This window comes from Camelus ferus, chromosome 14 (genome assembly GCF_009834535.1).
Source record: "Camelus ferus isolate YT-003-E chromosome 14, BCGSAC_Cfer_1.0, whole genome shotgun sequence".
NCBI lineage: Eukaryota > Metazoa > Chordata > Mammalia > Artiodactyla > Camelidae > Camelus > Camelus ferus.
Window position 1 is genome coordinate 4,985,416 of NC_045709.1, and position 19,886 is coordinate 5,005,301.

Genomic DNA, 19,886 nt, shown 5'->3' on the forward strand with positions numbered 1-19,886 from the left:
TCTACATGTGAACACTGCCTGGATCATGGAGGTTAACGTAAACTTAAACAGGCTCCCTTAGGAGTTATCTGGATCTGGTCTGTACCTTTCCTGGACCACAGGCAGTTCCTCTGTTTCCTCCTCATACTCTGGCCAGTGCTGGTCTGGCTCCAAGAAGTGGGAATGATGCATTACCTTCTTGTAAAGGCCATCCCAATGGGCTCTCACCTCCATGGGCTGCTGGGGCTTGTTTGTGAGCCCCGACTTGACATCCGGTTTTCACGAGTGCCAGCAGATTCACACCACCATCAAAACTTGGCCTGGCCCCCGAATCCATTAGTTTGAAAACTGTTCATCACAAGAATTTTGCAGACCAGATGTCAGCTGGGATCCTAGTGCTTTTTGAGATTCAAATGACATTGGCTTCAGAGAACAGTGAACAAAAATATGGGCCTGAGAGTCCATCTGCCCACGTCCCATCTGGGCACTCATTTGACTCACTGTGTGATCTTGTGCAGGTAACTTAACTCCTCTGTTTCTTTGTCTGTGAAATAGGCATAACAATATTTTTATAAATTTGGGGTGATGAGTCAATGAATTATTGCAAGTAAAGCATTAAGAACAGGGCCAGACCTACAGTGTTACTGTTGGCTCTGGTCCATTTCTTCCAGCAACCATGGCTCTGAATTTCTGCTGCAGCTAAGTGGCCAGTTCCAAGGACTGCCTTGCCATCCCATCCTCTCTGGTTTTCTACACTGTCACCCCATGCTCAGTGCCGCCCTCCTTTTTTGACTGCATACCTCGATCTCTAAGGCTGGGTATGCAAGAAGCTTTCTGAATTTGCTGGGCAATGAAGGAGATTTATAATGCAGTGCTACACAACTTAGGTTAAAATATAAGACAGACAGTTCTTAAAAGTTCTTTGAGCGCCACAGTCCCCAGCCTTCAGCCATCTCCCCATCTCTCTTTTCAGATTGACTCTTTCCTTACCTTTGTTCCTCTGTCTGCTTATGACAGAGACCTTGAGGCTTTGCTTCTGCACCAAATATTCCCAGGAAGGTATTTTCTTGAACAAAGATAGCTCTTTTGTCCTCAGAGGAACTCAAGTTGCTGCTAAGTAACAAAAATTCTCCCCTTTATATGTGGGTGATGATAACTAATTGTGATAAGTAAAGACTTAAATGGGCACTAATAATAAAATGACAACTAACAATTCTCATCAGCATGTGTTTTACAGTTTACAGAGAACTTTCAAATTCCTTATTATCTCATTTGGATGAATTTCCTTATCTGTTTATTTCTAGAGGGTTTATAAATAAGGGCTTCATAGCAGAGAAGGGACACACACAAGTACCCATGAACACACGTGCACACATGCACAAAGCCCGTGGTTTTGTGTGGGCTCTGCGCCCACACAAAGCTCCAGGAGGGACGGGGCCCCAGGTCAATCTACAGACAAAGTCACTGATACAGTGTCTATTGATCCCAAGTCCTGTGCTGGAAACTCCTGACACCATGAGCCACCACGAGGAGCTATTATAACCTTGTTCTCTTCGTGGATACACGTATTGAGTTTCTGAAAATTCAGAGAACGGATGGGCTCATCTTCCTCTGGGATTACTGGGTCATTTCTCAGCATGTCTGAAGCCAGAACGAGAGCGAGGCCCTGATGAATCACACTCAGCATCCACAGTTCAAGCAGGAGGAATCTGAAATTTGAACAAAGGTTTAAGTACTTCCCAGCACACAGCCTTTCATCTTCAAGGACTAATTCACAGTGTGCATTTTATACATCTTTATAGGGTCATGTTGCCATTCCTGGACCCTTATTTCTTAACAATTGGTGGGTGACGTGACACTTATAAGTGAATTCATTCAGCGGAAGAGCTTGCCTTGACACGTGTTTCATTGGGAGAGGCCATAAATACTTTCCACACACGTCTGTATATCCATGTGATGCTTCATTTTGGAAAGCAACAATAATAACTGTGTCATTAAGCAGCAGAGAGGCTAATGTTTCAGCTGGCCAAGTGGAGAAGACAAACAAGGATCATTGTGTCAAGTCATAAAATGGATTGTGCTTTGGCACCAGCTGCCTGCTTATTTCTGGGTTCCAGAGTTCAAGGACTTGAATTTAAGCTGTGGTTGTAACTTATCACCATGACCTCAGGCAACTTACCAGCTTCTCTCTGTCCAAGGGTCATGACTGGCATGGGAAGTGGCTGGAAGCCTACGACTTGGAATAGTCATTGCCCGGGCTTTTTCAGTGTCCCTGAATAGCTGCAGGAATGAAACACAATGACTTGTCAGGCATGTCCCTAGAGCTCTTTGCCACCATCATGGCCTCCAACACACATTCAACATTGTAACTGGCCGATCACTTCTCAGTCTCCATCACTGGATCTTAAACTCCAGGCAGGCACTGTGTCCTATTTATCTCCAGGCATCTAACATAGTGCCTGGCATATATTAATGAAGTAACAGGTTGTTGATTGAATAAATGAATGGCCCTGTCCCAACAGGACAAAGGAATTCGATTTTTCTGAACTGAATGATTCCCCACAACAACACTCACCTCCCCTAACTTCCTTTGGATGACTTTATGTCTCTTGTGTTGTGCCAACTAAAAATTGTCGCCCACCATCTGGTTCTACAAGAACGAATCTGTTAGCCACTGCATTCACTGACCTTCAACAAACCCTCAAAGGAGATCAGGGTGCAGATCAGAAGGAGGTTCTCTGTGCTCTAGGAAAAACTGGCAGAACAGGTCTTCAGATAGAGATCTTCAGAAAATTTTATGAACCCAACTTCTTCCATTTTCTCACAACTAGAAAAGCACTAAAATCATTACCAGAGACACTTGCTCCTTATGACTAGCAGCAACCGTCTGCCAAAATGTGTGCCTGATTGTGCATATTTCCCCCTCACTACAATCACATATATACTGACCTCCCCCCTACCTCTTTGGAGCAGCTCCTCAGAGCTATCTGAGAGGCTGTCTCCTGGCCTGTAGTCCTCATTAGGCCCCAAATAAAACTTAACTCACAACTCTCACGTTGTGCACTATTTTTCAGTCGACAGGTGCATGTAGGTAATGAGTATTGATTGAGAACATTTACACTTTATTTATTCTGTCTCTCAACAGACATGACAATGAATAATTCTATCATAAAATCAAATATAAGTTCAAAGGGAGGTGTAATGGGTTGGGACCATGGGGGAAGAGATGCCTAAGCTTGTCTTAAGGCCAGGCCTGATGGGGATGTTTCAGCACCTTTAGCTGAGAGTGGGTCTCAGTCATCTCCTAGGGGCAGTTTGAAATGTGTCTGTCATGACTAGAGAGGACTAGCAGCCCTTAATGGGTGAGGCTCAAGGATGCTAAACATCCTACAAAACTTGGGTCATTCCCGAGAATGAAGACGTTTCTGCCCCAATGCCATTAATGCCCAAGGTGGGAGGTCATCTTTTATGCTGCCAGTTAGTTTGATCCAGGATATGATGTTTCTTTCCTTCCTGCATTCTTTCCTTCTTTCTTTTCTTTTCCTTCCTTCCTTTCCTTTCTTCCTGCTTTCCTTCCTTCTTCCGCTACTTCCTAAACATCTACTACAGGAAATGTATGGTGAGGGTTGTGAAGATGACTCAGCCATGGACTTGGCCTTGGGGAGCACAGTCATGCAGGGAAAGATGTGACATGTGCTTAAAAAAAAAAAAAAAACAAGAGAACTGGCAGAAAATAGTAAGTGGAAGGCAACGAGAGGTGAAGTGTTAGAGGAGATCGGAGGGAGGATGTGCTTGATGTTTTCAATGAAGTGCATCTCACACATCAATACCTGATCATGTTCTATGGAGCTTTACAATTGACAAAGGCCTTTCCCGTATGATTTCTGGTTTATATTAATCCTCACAGTAACCCTATAAAGGTACTTTGTTTGCCCTCAGACTTACTTCTCACCACCTCTCTGCTCTACTCTGTGTCTCCAGGGCCCTGCCCTGCAGGCCATGTCCCCCCCTCCCTTATTAGCTGGCTTCCAACTGGATTTGGCCAATGGGAAGCACTGGTGGGAGGAGGGAGCTTCTCCATTAAGCCGTGAGTGGCTGTTTCCTTTCTGGGGCTCCACCCTCCACCAGACAGGCCTTCTGCGCCTGGACTCCAGAATTCTGCCTCCTTCCCCTTTCGTCTTCCTGCTGTCGCAAATCTCTGGTTTACCTCATCATCCCTTCTAGGGTCTCAGAGCCTCCATCACCTGACTAAGCAGTTCCTTGCGTTAAATTCCCTCGGTTGTAAATGTTTGAAGGGGATTATGTTTTCTTAATTAGATCCTAATTAGAAGGAAAGCATTATTCTTAACATTTCAAGATAAGGAGAGAGAATTAAAGGACTTTCCCAAGGTCAACCAGGTATATGAGGCAGAGCCCAGTGCTGTCTCCTGATGCCAAACACAAGCCTTTATCCACTGCTTCGTGCTGCTTCCCATAGAGATAATAGCAATGAAAAAGTCATACAAAGATTTTTCCAAGAACGTATGAAAGACATATCAAGTTGAATTTTTTTCCCTTTCTCTGTGCTTTCAACTTTGAAAGAACTTTAAGCTTTCATGATATGGCTTTTGTTTTGATTTGTTCTTGGAAGAAGTTAATATATTGGCTAGATTAAGAGAATGCCACACAAGTGCTTCTGGATATCAGCCTGACATTTGACGAAGTCGCTCTTGAGAGCCTCATGGAATAATGCCCATTGGTACAGTCACAGGGATTAGCAAATGACTGATGCAAGATAAAAAACAGTCCTCATAGTACTTTGTGCCATAGTATCTCAGCATATTGCTGTGGTTATCATGATTATCTCACCTTGGAAGAAGAAGAAAAGTAAAAATATTGAAAATGCTTTGGGTTTAGAAGTGTTTTTGGTAAATATACGAATTAGAGATGCATTTATTACAGGTCCATCACACCCTGCCTGCAAGGATATTTAATTCTTCAGTGTTCCTAAATTAATTAATAAATATTAGTAATCACTAAATCAACTGATTCAATAATAAAGCCCTGTTTTCTGAAAAGACCTTATAAGGGACAACCTGTATCTGAAGTAAGGGGCCTTGGGGGATATGGGCCAGTGAGGAGTTGGCCAGGGAGCGATGGATAGGAAAGGGTGCTCTGTAAGAAGACTCAGTTTGGGGGGGAAGGCTTACCCAGAAGGCTCATTTGGGGTGGGGGGGTCTTTGTTCAGACAATGCCGTGACTCCTATGACTTCCCCTATAGAATAAGGAACTGAAAGGGGGAGTCTAGAAGCATCAAGTCATGGTTTATCATGGGCCATGGACCACATCCATGTCCAGGCAAATCTATTTTGTCTTGAAAGCAGAGGAGGAGGAATAAGAGAAAAAAACATTTGGTGGTACTGTTTCCTTCTTTGCACAAGAAACCCAATAAATAGCCTCCCTCCCTTCCTTCCTTTTGAAGTGCATGGCATTGAATGCTAAATTATCAACATCTCTGAAGGGTTGGGGTTGGATGAATTTATATATAAATCCCAGTGATTCTCAATTGTAGATCTCAGGAAACATTTGGAAAATTGTGGGGTCATTTTTGTTAGATACAAGGGCTAGGAGTTGTTTGGTGTATGTCAGGGTAGTAAGGACAGTTCCACACAGCAAAGAATTATGCTAGAACTATCGCACCTGCCCCTAAGGTGTAGCATGTGGTAGGTAATCTGTTGTGGTTGTCCCATTAAGGCCATGAAGTTGAGACTACATGTCTTCTGGGGCTGGGATTGGAGTTTCCCTTAAAAAAGAGGGGCTTTCAGGGGTCACTTTTTATAAAAGAGGTGATTATCAGGAAAAATTCTCATAGTTCTTTGGGGGCAAGACATCTAAGAGTGTTTCTTCTTGGAACAGATGTGGGACCACCTGCAACAGAGAGTCAACATAGGATCATGTTAGGTTTTGTTGCTTGGAGGGGCAGCAATTCTCAGCAGAGAGAATTTGTGAGTTGGTAGAGTTATCACTGAGTTTCTTTTGCTGTGGAAGTAACGAGCTGGCCTGTTTCATGTAACTCCACTGGTGCAGAGCATCTTCTCCACATTGTCAGGCTGTGGGAAGTGTGAGTCTCTCTTTGGTGGGTGCATTTAAATGGCTGCAGCAGCCTCTGACGTTTGTGTGGTAGTGATGTAAGTGAAAGGGCGCCAAAGGAAGGCAAGTCCTGAGGGCAAAAGACCAAGGCTGCAAGGTCCACTCACCCCTTCCCATTTGCGAAGTCTCCTGCCATGGCCAATTTTGGAAGATTGAGGTTTTACTATATTGACGAAGTTATGGGTACTAATGAATACCGTTTCTTCTTCCTGGGTACTTTGGTACAGCAGTAAGTCTGAGGCTGGTATGACACAGAGGATGTGGGCAGAAGTGATACATGTCACTTTCAGACCTGGCCCCTAAAAGATCCTGTGAGGTTCTTCGCTTACACTCTCCGTTGCTTATCCCAGTGCACAGCAGAGCCATTCCACAGGTGCAGCCCAGTTCCCTGGGTATTGTCTGGAGGCAAACTGCTCAGGAGAGTCATTTGCCCTATACTGGACTGCAACATGCATAAGAATCAAATTTCTGCTGTATGGAGTCATTGAGATTTGAGGGATAATTTGTTACAACATCATAGCCTAGTTGTTATACAGAAACATTGAAAGAGCACTAATCAATGCACTACTGCCGTTCACCTGGAGAAAGGTACAGTGGTATATGATATGGCTTTGCTTTCTGCCTGTTAAGATCTGAATGAGGACACTGGTGGTATGCTGATCAAACTGGAAACTGATGGGAGACTGGCAGGGATACCTGCGTATCCGATGGTAACACAGGAATCTAAAATAACTTAAAAATTAGAATAACGGGCCAAAATAAAAACTTCCATAGGGCTAAATGGAAACCCCTACACATGTGCTATCGCCGTTTGTGTATCTTCTTTGGAGAAATGTCTATTCATATCCTTTCTCATTTTTAAACTGGGCTGTTCGTCTTTTTATTGCTCACCGGTAATGGTTCTTTTTATATTCGGGATACTAGACTCTGAACAGATACATGATTTGCAAATATCTATCCCATTTTGTGATTTGTCTTTGTAATTTCTTTTTTTTTTAGATTTTAAAAATATTTATTACAAGCAGATTCCCTTTCCCATGTTAAAAAGGAAACATCTGACTGGAAATATTCAGAGATGGAAATTGGGTTAAATGAATTCCCAAGTCCTTATCCAAAAAGGTATCAATAAAGGAAAAGATTAAGGAACTTAAAATCAGGAAAGCCTACTCACAGTTTAGATGGGGGAAAAGAGAAACAAAAACTAACCCAAATAAAGTCAGATTGTTTACATTTTACAGTCTATAATTAAGAACAAAAGAACTGCGCTATTTAATATATTTCTCCATGAACATTTTTTGAAATTCAGATCACAGCATAGCATTTACAAATCTTTTGTCTTTCTTTGGATCATCTACCCCTTTTGCACAGTTCTTGAAAACAGCATTATCATCCCATCTTCTTTCAGCTTTCAAGTTGGCCTGAGGCTGGGATGGGTCAGTGAGATTAAGGAGAGTGGTTCCATTCAGAATGTTTGCCATACAAATCCTTTCTTCTCCAGCTTTTTGCTCTTGTCCCTTCCTGGCTTGCTTTTCAGATCTTTCCTAGTTCTGCAGTATCACCACCATCATCACTCTCCTCTATAAAATCTTCATCTTCCTCATCTGTTAGGGGATCATCTGCATTGAGCTTGGCAGGGGGAATCTGGTCTAACAGCGACTTCTCCGACACTGAAGAGGAGTTTTATGTCCTTGGGTTGGACGATCTCTTATTTTTCTCTCTTGAAGCAACTCTCTCTCTCTCTCTTCCAATTCTCCTGAAGTCATGGTTCCAAATCTCTTCAGGAGCATCCTGAGGGGTTTGTCTATATTATATCTTTGTATGAAATGGTAGGTCTCTACTTGAATGTTGCTTTGAGAATTGGCTCAAATCACCTTCTCCTTTTCCTCTCTCATCTGTTGCCAGTTCAAAAGTTGGCCTGAGTGCTGTTGTCATCTTCAAGGCTGGCTGAGGTCCAATGCGTCAACCATCAGAGATCATACAGATACCATTAGGACACAGTCTTTGTAATTTCTTGATGCACAAAAGTCTTTAATTTTGATGAAATCCAATGTATTTTTTCTTTGGTTGCTTGTGCTTCAGGTGTCATATCTAGGAAATGAATCCAAGGCAATGAAAATTTAACCTAAGTTTGTTTTTTTTTTTTTTCCTGTTACATTTAAGTCTTTGATCTACTTGGGGTAAATTTACTTTGAGTAAAAATATGGTGCGAGGTGGAGGTCCAACTCCATTCTTTACATGTGTTTATTCAATTGACTGCTTTTTTTTTTTTTAATTGACCGCTTCTTAAAGGCTGTTTTTTCCCCATCGAAGGGTGTTGGCATCCTTGTAAAAAATTAATTGAGCATAATGTGTAGACATATTTCTAGACTATCAGTTCTATTCCATTGATTTATATGTCTGTCTTTATACCAGTACTATACTGTTTTGAGTTTGTAGTAAGTGCTGAAATCTGAACATGTGAGTCCTCCAACTTTTTCAAGATTGTTTTGGCTATTCTGGGTTCCTTGAATTTCCATATGAACTTTAGGATCAGCCTGCAAATTTCTTAAAAAAAGAAACAGAATGTTAGGGATGGCAATGAATGTGTACATCACTTTGGGGAGTATTGACACCTTAAAAATGTTAGATCTTCCAATCTGTTCATACAGGATGTCTTTCTATTTATTTAGGTCTTTTAAAATTTCTTTCAATGATGTTTTGTAGTTTTCAGTGTATAAGCCTTGTACTTGTTTTGTTGCATTTAAACCTAGGTATGTTATTCTTTTTGACACTGTTGTAAGTGGAATTATTTTCTTAATTTCATTTTCAGAGTTCATTTCATGTTCATTGCTAGTGTACAGAAATACAACTTACTTTTGTATATTTATTTTGCATCCTATTGCTGTGTTTATTAGCTCTAAATTTTTTGTGTTAATTCCTTAGAATTTTCTATACATAAGATTATGTCATCTGAAAACAGAGAGTTTACTTCTTGCTTTTTAATCCAATTGATCTTCCTCCCTCCCTTCCTCCTTCCCTCCCTCCCCTTTCCTTCTTTCCTTCCTCTCTCCCTCCCTTTCTTCCTTTCTCTTCTCTTCTTTTTGCCTGCTTGCTTTGTCACTGTTAATGTAGCTGTATTCTCCCCCAGCTTTACTGAAGTATAATTGACAAAAATGACAAAAATGTATGTATTTAAGGTATACAATGTGATGTTTTGATATATGTATCAAATTACCACAGCCATTTAAGTAACACATTCATCACCCAACACAGTTACTTTTCTTTTTCTGTGTGGTGAGAACACTTAAGATCTACATTCTGAGCAATTTCAAGTATGCAATACAGTATTATTATTGTCTATTGTATCTCCAGAAATTATTCATCCTGCCTAACTGAACTTGATACTCTTTGAATGACATCTCTCCATTCCCCCTTCTCTCATGCCCCAGCAACTACCATTCTACTTTGCTTTTATCAGTTCAACTTTTTTTGATTCCACATATTGATGAGCTCATGCAGTATTTGTCTTTCTGTGTCTGGCTTATTTTACTTAGTGTAATGCTCTTCAGGTTCATCCATGTTGTCACAAATGGCAGGATTTCCTTCTTTATCACTGAATAATTTCCCGTGTGTGTGTGTGTATCTATATATCTCTATATATCTCTATCTTTATATATTATATCTCCATTCATTCACATTTATCCATTCATCCATCAACAGACATTTGGGTCATTTCCAAATCTTGGCTACTGTGAATAATGCTGCAATGAACATGGGAGTGCGGATATTGCTTTGAGATAGTGATTTCATTTCCTTTGGATATATACTGAGAAGTGGGATTGCTGGATCATATGGTGGTTCTATTTTTAGGTTTTTGAGGAAACTCAAACTGTTTTCCTTAGTGGATGCAACAGTGTACATTCCCACTACATTCACTTTCTTCCATATCCTTACCAACACTTAACTATCTTTTGGGTTTTTTTTCTTGATAATAAAGCCATTCTAACATCTCATTGGTTGAGGTGACATCTCATTGTAGTTTTGATTTGCATTTCCCTGTGATAGTGATATTGAGTATCTTTTCCTATGCCTAATGATCATTTGTTTATCTTCTTTTGAGAAATGTCTATTCATATCCTTTGCCCATTTTAAAATTGGGTTCTTAGTGGGGTTTTTTTTCTATTGATTCTCCTATATATCTTAGATATTAACCCCTTATCAGATATATGATTTGCAAATATTTTCTCCCATTCCATATATTGTCCCTTCACTCTGTTGTTTTCTTTGCTGTGCAGAAGCTTTTTAGATTTATGTGATTTCAATTGCCTATTTTAGCTTTTGTTGCTTGTGTTTTTAGGGTAATATCCAAAATATCAGTGCCCAGACCAATGTAAAGTAGTTTTTTTCCCTATATTTTCTTCTAGTACTTTTATAGTTTCAGGTCTTACATTTAAGTTTTAATTCATTTCAAATTGATTTCTGTATACAGTGTGAGGTAAGGGTCCAGTTTCATTCTTCTGCATGTGGATATTCATTTTTCCCAACACTATTTATTGAAGAGACTGTCCTTTCCCCATTGCGTGTTCTTGGAACCACTGTCAAAGAGCAGATGACCATAAAGGAGTAAATTTACTTCTGGGCTATCTATTCAGTTCCATTAATCTGTATGCCTGTTTTTATGTCAGTACCATACTGTTTTGATTACTGTAGCTTTTATATATTTTGCAATATATTTTAAAATCAGGAATTGTGATGCCTCCAACTTTAATCTCCTTGCCTCAAGATTGCCTTGGCAATTTGGGGTCTTCGGTTCTCTACACACTTTAGGATCTTTTTTCTGTTTTTGTGAAAAATGCTACTGCAACTTTGATAGATATTGCTTTGAATCTGTAGATCACTTTGGGTAGTACTGATATTTTAACAATATTAATTCTTCCCATCCATGAATATGGGATATCTTCCCATTTATTTGTGTCTCCTTCAATTAATTTTATCAATGTTTCCTAGTTTTCAGTTAGATTTATTCCTAACTCTTTTATTCCTTTTGATGTTATTGTGAATGGAATGGCTTTATTTCTTTTTAAAATAGTTTGTTGTTGGTATGTAGAAGTGCAACAGATTTTTGTGTTGACTTTGGATCTAGCAACTTTACTAAATTTGTTTATTAGTTCTAACAGTGTTTTGGTGGAGTCTTAAGGGTTTCCTATATATAAGATCATGTCATTGGTAAAGAGAGACAATTTTACTTCTTCTTTTCTGATTTGAGTGACCTTTATTTATTTTTCTTGCCTAATTATTCTGGCCAGTACTCCCAGTACTATGTTGAATAAAAGTGGTAAGAATAGGCACACATGTCTTGTTCCTAATTTTAAAGGAAAAGCTTACTGCTTTTTACTATTGAGTGTTATGTTACTATGGGCTTTTCATGTATGGCCTTTATTATGTGGAGGTATATTTCTCCTATACTTAGCTTACTGAGAGATTTTTATCATGAAAACATGTTGAATTTTTTCAAATGCTCTTTTGGCATCTATTGGGATGACCATATGATTTTTACCCTTTATTCGATTAATGTGGTATATCACATTTATTGATTTATGTATGTTGAACTATCCTAGCATCCCAGGAATAACTGCCACTTTATCATGGTTTATAATCCTGTTACTGTATTACTGAATTGGGTTTGCTAGTATTTTGCTGATTTTAAATCTATATTCATCAGGGATATTGATCTGTAATTTTCTTTTCTTATGGTGTCCTTGTCTGGTTTTGGTATGAGGGTAATGCTGGCTTTGTAAAATGAGTTTGGAAGTGTTCCCTCCTCTTCAAGTTTTTGGAAGATTTTGAGGATTGGTGTTAATTTTTCTTTAAATGTTTGGTGGGATTCATCAATCAAGCCATCTGTTTGTAGGCTTTTCTTTGTTGGGAGGTTTTTGATGACTCATTCAATCTCCTTATTCATTATTGGTCTGTTCAGATGTTCTATTTCCTCATGATTCAGCCTTAAAAGGTTGTATGTTTCTAGGAATTTACTTATTTCTTCTAGGTAATCTAATTTGTTGGTGTATAATTGTTCATAAGAGTCTCCTATGATCCTTAGTATTTCTCTGCTGTCAGTTGTAATGTCTCACCTTTCATTTATAATTTTATTTATTTACACACTCTCTTTTTTCTTGGTTAGTCCAGCTAAAGGTGTGCCAATTATGTTTATCTTCTGAAAAAGCTGACTCAGTTTTGTTGATACTTTCTATTGTTTTGTTAGTCTCTATTTCATTTATTTCTGCTCTAATCTTTATTATTTCCTTCCTTCTGCTCAAGTTGAGCTTAGTTTATTCTTTAGTTCCTTGAGATGTAATGTTAGGTTGTTTACTTGAGAGATTTCTTTTTTTATTAACGTAAGTGTTTATTGCTATAAACTTCACTCAGAGAACTGCTTTTGCTGTATCCCATAAGTTTTGGTATCTTTCCATTATTGTTTGTCTCAAGGTATGTTTTTATTTCTTATTTGATTTCTTCTTTGATCCAATACTTGTTCAAGAGTGTATTGTTTAATTTTCACATTTTTATGACTTTTTGCAATTTTCCTCCTTTAATTTCTAGTTTCATACCATCCATTGTGATCAAAAAAGATACTTGCTATGTTTTCAATTTTATTCAATTTAAGACTTGTTTTGTAGCCTAACAGAGGATCTTCCCTAGAGAATGTACCATGTGCACATTCTGTGTATGTCTATTAGGTTTATTTGGTCTATACTGTTATTCAAGTTCACTGTTTCCTTACTGACTTTCTGCCTGGATGATCTAGCCATTGCTGAAATGGGGTATTGAAGTGCCTTACTATTATTGTATTGCTACCTACTACTCACTTCAGTTCTGTTAATGTTTGCTTTAAATATTAGTTAATTAAGTTATTAATTAAATTAAACATTAAATATTAAAATACTAGGTGTTCCAGTGTTGTATATATTTACAATTGTTATATTTTTCTTGATGCACTGACCTCTTTATTATTATAGAATGACTTTCTTCTCTTATTACAGTCTTTGGCTTAAAGTCTATTTTATCTGATATAAGTATAGCCACCCTTGATTTCTTTTGGTTACCATTTCACGGACTATCTTTTTCCGTCCCTTCATACTCATCCTTTGTGTGGCTCTAAGGCTAAAGTGGGTCTCTTGTAGGCAGCATATTGTTGGATCGTGTATTCCCATTCACTGAGCACTCTACGTCTTAGATTGGTGATTTAATATATTTACACTTGAAGTTATTATTGATAGGTAAGGATTTATGATTGCCATTTTTGTTCATTGTCTTATGACTGTTTTGTAGTTTTTTTCTTCTCTCTTGCTGTCTTTCTTTGTAATTTGATAAAATTTTCTTGTAGTGGTACTTATTGATTCCTTTCTCTTCGTCTTTTGCATGTCTACCAAAGATTTTTTCTTTGTGGTTACCATGTGAGGCTTCCATAAAATAGCTTATATTTCAGATGTTATTAGAGCCTATTTTAAGCTGATAACTTCGGTTACATACAAAAACTGTAATTTTACTTCTCGCCCCACATATTATGTTACTGAAGTTAATTTACATATTTTATATTGTATACCTATTAAATTATTCTAGATATGGTTATTTTAATAATTTCATCTTTTAACTTTCATACCAAATGGTGACTTACAAGGCATATAATTTTCAAATTACAGAAAATCAAAGATAAAGAATAAACCATGAAAGCCAGAGAAAAAAAATATCTTACATATAGAGGAACAAAGATAAGAATTACATCTGACTCTTTCTCAGAAACCATGCAAACAAAAAGTGAGAGGAATGAAATATTTAAAGTATTGAGAGGAAAAAACCCCCAACATCCTAGGATTTTGTACCCTGGAAATTATTTATCAAAAGTGAAGAAGCAATAAGAAGACCAATACAAATTGAGAGAATTTACTGCCAGTAGACTTGCCTTCCACTTCACGTTTAGTTTGTCCTTATTGCTATTTGTTATTGTTCATGCATTTGTTTCATGATTTTCCTGAACTTTGTAGAGTCTATAGTTTTTGCTATGTGTGTCCACTGAAGTCTCTGCTTAGTTAGCTAAACGGTGCTAGAAAAGTAGGATATATACATAGAAAATAAAACTTGACTCCTAGCCACCCCCCATACAACTACCCCCCCACCCCACAACAATTACCTGTAGATTATAAATCTATAAAAGATAACATGCAAAGTTATCTATGGATGACAGCTACATGATCTTGGACTAGACAGATATCCTTAGAACAGTAAAGAAAGACTAACCCACAAATTGACATATATTTATTTTACCACATTAAAGGATAAAAGAAAAGTGTGATTATCTCAACAGAAGCAGTCAACATCCTCTCATGGGATTTAAAAAAAAAACAAGAAAGAAATTATTTCTTAAGAATGGAAATGAGTAGTTATTACTAAGTATCCTTGTGTGTGTGGGTGTTATCTTTAGACTCCATTCCATTGGCTTGTCTATTCCAGCTCCAATATCATACTCTCTTAATTTAAAAAATTTGATGTCCAGTAGAGTAGGCATTCTAATACTTTTGCCCTTTGAGATTATACTGATTTTTGATCTTTTGTATTTTCATACAATTTAGAATCACCTTGTCAACTTTCACAATAAAAGCAGCAAAAACCCGTTGGGATTTTGTTTTGGATTGCTGTGAATGAATACATCAGTTTAGAGAAATACCAGCTTAGGGAAACTGACATCTGACAATATTGAGTTTCTCCATGTATATACATACATTTACTTACATATTTTTTAATTCCCTCAGTAATATTTTATAGTTTCCTATATAGAGGTCTTGCATATCTTTTTGTTCATTTTTCTTCATAGGTATTTTATGTGCTTGGATGTTACTGCAAATGAATCTCTTATAAAACTTTATTTTCCTTTTTTTTTCTGGTATAAAGAAGTATGTATGATTGACTAGTGTACTAGTCAGGGTTCAGATAAACAGAACCAATAGGATATATACAGACGTATAAGAGGTGACATATTTTAGGAATTGGCTCACACTGTTATGGAAGCCAGCAAGTCCTTTGATCTGCTGTTTCCAAGCTGGAAAACCAGGAAAGCTGGTGGTTTAATTTAGCCTAAGTCTGAAGGTCTGAGAACTGGGGTCTGATGGCATAAATCCTGGTGTGTATTAAAAAACCTGAGAGCCAAGAGCACTGAAGGGAAGAAGGTGGAGGTCTCAGCTCAAACACAGGGCAAATTTGCCCTTTTTCTACCTTTTTGTTCTATTCAGGTTCTCAAAGGAATGGATGATGCTCACCCTTATTGGTAAAGGAGATCTTTAAGCAGTCTGTGGATTTAAATGCTAACCTCTCTGGGACATACCTTTATGGACACACCCTGAAATAATGCTTTATCAGCTATCTTAGCAACCCTAAGCCCAATCAAGTTGACACAAAATTAACCATCACAATTGCTATATTTACCCCCTGAAATCTATAACCTTATAAATATAATTTCAATAGCTTGTAATTGTACTTTGAACCTTCTACATATACAATCTTGCTTTCTGTTAAAAAAAAAAAAAGGAAAAAGGAAGAGAAAAAGGTTGTTTTATTTCTTTCTCTCTAACCCTTATACATTTATTTCTTTTTCTGGCTTCATTGTGCTGGCTAGAACTTTTATTAAAATATGAATATAAGTGGTGATAGCAAGCATCTTTGATTCACTTCAAATCTCTGAGCAAAATCTTTCAACAATTTACCATTAACTGTGATGACTGCTGTAGGTTTGGATAGGTAGCCTTTAATAGATAAAAGAATATTCTCTTCTATTCTTTGTTAACAAAGAGGGTTACTTTTTATGAAAGGATGTTAAATTTCTGCATCTGCTGAGATGATACGTTGTCTTTTATTCTCTTTATGTGGGAAAACACATTGTTTTGTTGTTGTTGTTCTTCCCTACACCTCTGTCACTTATTTGCATAACTCCTTGGGAGAAGGAGTAATAAGAGGCCTGTTACATCTTTAAAACAGAGAAGGGCATACTATAAGCATACCTGTTCAAAGAATTACAACGAGTTACTCTAAATCCTACAATGAAGAAATGATGACTTCCTAATTTTGAAGCTGATCTTTAAATTACCAGCCTTTTATAATAAAACAAGAGTCCATACCAGATGTTGCAAACTGATGACCAGCAGGCCTGCAGTGGGTTTTGTCTAGCCCATGGTGGTTTTTTTTTAACCCCTGTCCCCATCCCCAACCCCTTCAATTTGTTGCTAGAGATGCAAAGATTTTACATTTACATCCGTGATTTCTGCCTTCTCTTAAAAAAAAAAAGGAATCTGACAATTATGGGCCTGCATGCAACAATCTGCTGGAGCATACGGACCAAACCCGCTTTCAAGAAGGCAAAGCATTTGTTCTGTAAGTTGCTGCTGGTATATACTTTCCTAGAACATTTCTACTTCTAATTTTGTTGTACATTGTATAATCTTGGCAGACTACCTGCCCTTTCATGAAAATGTCGTTTAGTAAGTAAACAAACATTAAAAAAAAAAAACCCCTAAAATTTACACTGCTATAAAATGCTGGGAGAACACAGGTTAAACCAAAATAGAAAAGGTAAATTAAAGGGCAGAGGGGAGGTTGGAACTGGACTTTTAAGATTCCAAGGCAAAGTAAACCAAAGTATACAGCTTAGAAAACGTTATACGTGTACAACATAAGGTGGACCCTGAAGCTGACTTCAAGAAAATTTTTAAGGAAATTTGTCAGACTACAAAAGTGGTTTCCTTTATCTTGTTGAACTGTAAAGATTTGACTTTGACATAAATTCAAAACGTTTAATGCAATGACCACTTCCCAGATAATTAAAACAATTTACGTATTAAAATACCATTTTCTGTAGAATATATTCTACAATTTGGAATCAGACCCAAAGAATGTATTACTAAACAATAAGCTGCCCTTAAGTATCTATGAACGTCTATGATCAATTTGGTATGTATGACTAAGTTTATGACACCTCAATTCTAGGCACAAAATGGACACTTACAACTTTTTTTTTGTTTGTTTTTTTGTTTTTGCTTTTGCCTTTTTAATTTGGAGGAGGTGGGGAAAAAAGCAGGATGAGTATATGATTTGCCAGTTAAAACAAAACCATCTTTTTACTTACAAGTCACAAGGTCAAGACACTCTCCAAGCTCTGAAAACAAGAGGATATTCAGAAGCAGTATGATACCTGGTTAATAAGTAAAAGTAATCCAATAAATTGCAATCAAAGAGCCCCTTAAAAAAGAGTTCATAGTTCATTTGCTGATACTTCAGAATCGCAGGCTTTTCTCTACATTACTAAAAAATGCAAATGAATCTATTTTTGAGATAATATGGCAATCCACTTCTTTCCCAGGTCAGACCATACCAGCCCCCTCGGTGCTGTGGGATGTTTAATCAATTTTGGTAGCCCAGCCCTTCACAACATCCTGAACTGTCAAACTCTAACTCTTAAGGATTGCAGCATGGATTTCTGGGAGTCACTGCCTCGTTTTCAAATCACATAAATGGAGAGAGAGGGGCCACTTCCTAGGTGCCTCGAATCCCTTCCTATATTACTTCTAGGAGTTTCCACTTTTCTGCATCCCTCGATTCCAAATATTTCAAAGGTCTGTGTTAGGTAAGAGGCAAACAACAGATACTTTTTGAGGTGTGAAGTCCAGCAACTGGTGGGGCGCCCCAGAACCCAGAAGTCGATTAGAATGGTTGACAGCAGCCTGCCCCTCTGGGCTCAGCCACGGCAGGGAGCGGCACTTACCAATGGTTTGGAGCCACAGAAGGCTTGATTTTAGTTCTGCAGATTACTCACAGTGGGCCACTCCTCGCCAGCTACACAGTTGGCCCTGCGGCTCCGCTGCTGAATTTTGCAGAAACGCTTCCGAAGGCATCCCAGAGCAACAGGCTGCCACTGTGAGAGGGCCGAGGCAGCAGTGATCCTCAGCACTTCCAGCGCCTGCAGGCAGCGCAGTACCCGGGTTATGCTTACAACACCGGACACCGAGCGCCCCGCCATCTGCGCAGTTGGTCACTGTCTCCTCGGAGGCAGTTGAGGGAAGATGCAGGGATGGCAAGGCCCGCTGTCGTAGTGAAAGGCTGGGATCTGGGCCTGGAAGCTAGGGCACTGGGCCGACACGTGAGGCGGGACGGACAGCATTATGTGTCCTCTGCCAGGTGGAGGGTGACATGAGCACACTGAGCAGTTAGTTGGGCGTAAGGGCCTGAGCCGAGGGGATGCACTCCAGGCCGAGGTGAGGCGGCCGCGAAAAATCCTCACAACGCTGGCCCTCCCGGCTGCTCATCTCCAATCAAGTGATGGTTCCCTGCGTGAAGCCAAGTCCACCACACCCCGGAAAACAATAGGCGCTCACCAGGCCTAGAGGTCTGCGCATGCTCAGCGCAGGCAGCACTAGCTGCTCGCTGAGTGCGTCGTCTCAATTAGGCGCCCTTCCGGGGCAACTGCGACACCGGAAGCAGGTGTTCTAACCTGGTCTCTGGCTCCAGCTCGGCTCCCGCGCGGATCCGGTTCCATCTCTGTCCTAGGAGCCGCCAGCAGCTTCTGCTTAAGGGGGTTCAGCCCCACCTCAAGCTGGACAACTTCAGCTCGCAAGGCAAGTTCTTCCTCCCTGGCAGGCATGACTACCTGCTCTGGAAGTTATCAATACATTAATTTTTGAGTGTTTACTCAGACTTGCTTTTTCCTTCCCCCTCCTTCAACCCAAATCGATCATGGTGTGTTTTCTTTCTGTATATTGTTGGATTTGTTTTGCTAAAATTTTGTGTAAAATTTTTGAATATACGTGAGCGTGAGATAGACCTATTTTGTTCTGTTGTCTGTGAGCCTGTTCCTGTTCTGTTCTGTTTTATTTATTCGTTTTATTTATTTATTTCTTTGATTCCACGTATAAATGATAGCATATAGTATTTGTCTTTCTCTGATTCATTTCACTAAGTATATTACCCTCCAACAATTTCATCCATGTTGTTGCAAATGGCAAGATTTCATTCTTTCTTACGGCTGATACGGTCTTTAGCAAGCTAGAGAGATTCTTTACATTTTTAAATATTTAGTCACACTAAGAAATTAAGACAGAGACATTTGGGGGAAGCTGTATAGGAGGTTACTTGCCATGTGACACCGAGCATCTTCATGTCGTTCCAGGGAGCAGTCGGCTCCATGGCTCTAGCTGTCTTTTCAGTAGTTGACAGCGTTTCAGTCCTTGCAGCCTTGGTGGTCTTCAGTTCTATTGATTGAATGAGTACTTCTTTATCTACAAAAGTAGAACGGATTTTTTAAAAAGTCTTTTTCATTATGTCAGGAATGTATCCAACTGGATTCTCTTAACTAAAAATTTTGTTTTAAAAGCGTCTAAGTAGTATTTGGGGAATTCTCTTCCTGAAGCTTCTAACTGGCTTTCATAAGAATCAGTTTTTTCCACCTGTTCTTTATAGAGCAGGTCATTTATGGAGGGATTGTCAAGGGAAGGCTGAAGAGGGGCAATTTGGTTACTTGATTGATTACATACCTTTTCCACATGGGATGTTGTATTTCACATTCTTGAATTAATCTTTAACTGATTTCTCATATCTGATGCCTTATTCCATTTGGGCTGCTGTAACAAAAATACCTAACAGATGAGGTGTTTTAAACAGCAAATATTTATATTTCACTGTTTTGGAGGCTGGAAGGTCTAAGATAAGATGCCAGCAGATTTGGTGTCTGGTGAGAACTCACTACTGGTTCATAGACTGCT

At 38.9% G+C, this 19,886-nt stretch overlaps 1 long non-coding RNA gene and 1 pseudogene across 1 annotated transcript; both read right to left on the reverse strand.

Annotated features, from left to right (window-relative positions):
- Positions 1–1,206: 1,206 nt before the first annotated feature.
- LOC116668520 lies at positions 1,207–18,462 on the reverse strand. Its single transcript, XR_004325626.1, has 3 exons — positions 17,894–18,462; positions 2,159–2,259; positions 1,207–1,688 (listed from the first exon to the last, which is right to left on the reverse strand). It is a non-coding gene; the product is annotated as an uncharacterized LOC116668520 (long non-coding RNA).
- LOC102506961 lies at positions 7,374–8,402 on the reverse strand (annotated as a pseudogene).
- Positions 18,463–19,886: the final 1,424 nt, after the last annotated feature.